This window comes from Trachemys scripta, chromosome 5 (assembly GCF_013100865.1).
Source record: "Trachemys scripta elegans isolate TJP31775 chromosome 5, CAS_Tse_1.0, whole genome shotgun sequence".
Taxonomy (NCBI): domain Eukaryota; kingdom Metazoa; phylum Chordata; order Testudines; family Emydidae; genus Trachemys; species Trachemys scripta.
In genome coordinates this window covers 138,152,093-138,154,861 of record NC_048302.1, presented here as the reverse complement: position 1 = coordinate 138,154,861, position 2,769 = coordinate 138,152,093, and the positions used below count along the sequence as shown (strand labels likewise).

The 2,769-nt window shown below is 52.0% G+C and overlaps 1 long non-coding RNA gene across 1 annotated transcript; it reads right to left on the bottom strand.

Moving 5' to 3' along the window:
• Positions 1–100: 100 nt before the first annotated feature.
• LOC117878420 lies at positions 101–2,508 on the bottom strand. Its single transcript, XR_004645972.1, has 2 exons — positions 2,348–2,508; positions 101–376 (listed from the first exon to the last, which is right to left on the bottom strand). It is a non-coding gene; the product is annotated as an uncharacterized LOC117878420 (long non-coding RNA).
• Positions 2,509–2,769: the final 261 nt, after the last annotated feature.

Here is a 2,769-nt window from a genome sequence, read left to right as displayed (position 1 = left end):
GATTCCACAGCCTCCCTAGGTGACCTGTGCCAGTGCTGGACCATCGTTAGACTTAGAAAGTTTGTGCTAGTATCAAACCAGCAGGGCAAGATCTTACAACTCCATTCGAACTCCCTGGAGTAGGAGATTTATTTGGAGGGACAGACTGGAAACACGGTCGATATTCTGCTGAAATGTGGGGGTGCCCTCCCCCCCGTCGAGGCAGCTGGCCTGTATGGAAGTTGGCAAACATTGGGCTTGGACCTGCAGTTGAACTTACATAGAAGCGTCACAGCCAGGAGGGACGTGGCCAGGGCCAGACTCAGGAGGAGAAGGACAGCAGTGACGATGCCCCCCGCCCTGGGCCGCCAAGGGACCGATGTCGTGGGAGGATTTCCTTGAAGGAGAAGAAGAAACGTATCCATGGAAAGTTACAGCTCAAATGCCACTGACCGAGGAAACTCCATCCCCCAAATCCAATACCTGTTCAGCCTCCTATTCCCTGACTGTGGTTAACAGCAACAGCGGAATCAGGCCAAATAAGGTCAGAACCGACCTGAACTTCAATGTGAAAAGTGACCCTCCCTAAATCAGGAGTGACTCTAGTGCCAGGCAGGCATCCTGTGAGAGAGATCTGGGAGCAGGATTTTCCCCCTGCCTAAGCATTTCTTGAGAGGGACGTTTAGGGCTTGTGAAGTCCAGGCCCAAAGGAGAACTTTTAAATGAGAACAGGAACCTGAAACAACTTATGAAATATCAAAACAATGATGCAGAAATGAGGGGAAATGATTCTTTGCAGGAGAAAAGTGGGGCTGACAGCAGCAGTGTGCTCAGAAGGGAGAAGACTAGAGCTGCATTCGAGCCAGGATCTATGTGTAGACAGAAGTAAGTGTGCTCTGTGTGGTCTGGATTTGGTCTCCCCAAGGTGAACGGCAGCTGCTTGGAGACGCAAGACTGTCAGATTCTCCTCTCCCTGAAAGTCTCAGCCTGCCGCACCCCTCCCTGTCTGATCTGGGCCTCAGCCATTAGCTAGCACTTCTACCCCATGGGGTGTGGTTCCTGGAACTAGCAGATAACACTCAGATGCCCAGATAATCCCCTTACATTGCAGAAGTGGCTTCTCTCACGCTAACCAAAGGGTGAAGCTGCCTGTCTCTAATGTACCGAGTTTACAGTTCTCAGCTTTTACTGAAACAGATTCTGGGAGGAGCTTCTCTGTCACCCAGCGCAGGCTACATTTCCCTTGTGTTTTCCTTTCTCACTGCAGAGAGCCTAGCTGAGCTCGGTGCATAGCTGCAGCTGCTTACGACCGCACCCTCCACTACCGTCAGCCCCGTCTCCCTGCCTGTCTCCTGAACCTTCCTGGACATCTTTCATGTGCTTGAAACCAGAACAGCTGGCACACGGCATCTGGATTGCACTGAAACCAAAGGGGATAAATAACCCCTGGAGCAGGCCCTTGTTCAGTTGACACCTGCGCAACCAAACATAAGAATATAAGAACGTCCAGACTGGGTCAGACCAAAGGTCCCTCTAGCCCAGTGTCCTGTCTGCCGAGAGTGGCCAGTGCCAGGTGCCCCAGAGGGAATGAACAGAGCAGGGAATCATCAAATGATCCAGCCCCTATTGCCCATTCCCAGCTTCTGGCAAAGAAGCTAGGGACACCATACCTGTCCATCCTGGCTAACAGCCAATGATGGACCTATTGGCCATGAACTTATCTAGGTCTTTTTTGAACCTGTTATAGTCTTGGCCTTCACAACATCCTTTGACAAGGAGTTCCACAGGTTGACTGTGCATTGTTTGTTTTAAACTGGCTGTCTATTTATTTCCAATTCCAATATATCTTTTTTGGGATGGGGGGACCACATCTGCATGCAGTATTCAAGGTGTGAGTGTACCATGGATTTATATAGAGGCAATATGATATTTTCTGTCTTATTATCGGTCCCTTTCCTAATGATTCACAACATTCTTTTTTGACTGTCACTTCACATTGAGTGGATGTTTTCAGAGAACTCTCCACAATGACTCCAAGATCCCTCTCTTGAGTGGAAACAGCTAATTCAGATCCCATCATGTTATAGGTATAGTTGGGATTATGTTTTCCAAGATGCATCACTTTGCCTTTATCAACATTGAATTTCATCTGCCATTTTGTTGCCCGGTCACCCAGGCAAAGCACTGACAGGGGCCCCTTGTGCTGGGAGCTTTAGGAAAACAGCCTGGTCCTTATCTCAACATTTCCAGCTCCGTTTGCTCCTTGTCTTTGGAGGAACAGGTTCCCTTCCCCCACACCCTGAGCCCTGGGGAAAGCCAAGGAAAGGACAGTGGGAGTCCAGGGACCGGTGCAGCCTCTTGTGCTTACCTTTGGGCTGGGGAGCAGCTTCCGTCCTCGGCATGTTCTCATAGATATCCTCATCCGCCATTGTCCTGCCTTCGCACTGAGATGAGCCCCTGATCACTGGCCTGTGGGTCCTTTCAGCCGCCTGCTGGGTTACAGCCTCCCTCTGACAGCTGCCCTGGCGGAGTGGCAGGGAGGTGAGGGAGGAAGGATGGGGGTGGGGTGTAGGGGAGAGGCGGTCGGAGGGGGAAGGATGGGGCGGGGAAGGGAGGCAAGAGGCGGTTAGATGGGGGAAGTTGGGGGTGGGGGAGGAGCGGAGGGGAGATGTGGTTGGATGGGGGAAGGAGAGGGAGGGGATTGGGTAGGTGGGTAGATGGGGAAGGAGGGGGAGAGGGAGGGAGAGGAGTGGGGAGGCGGTCGGATGGGGAAAGAAGGGGAGGGAGTGG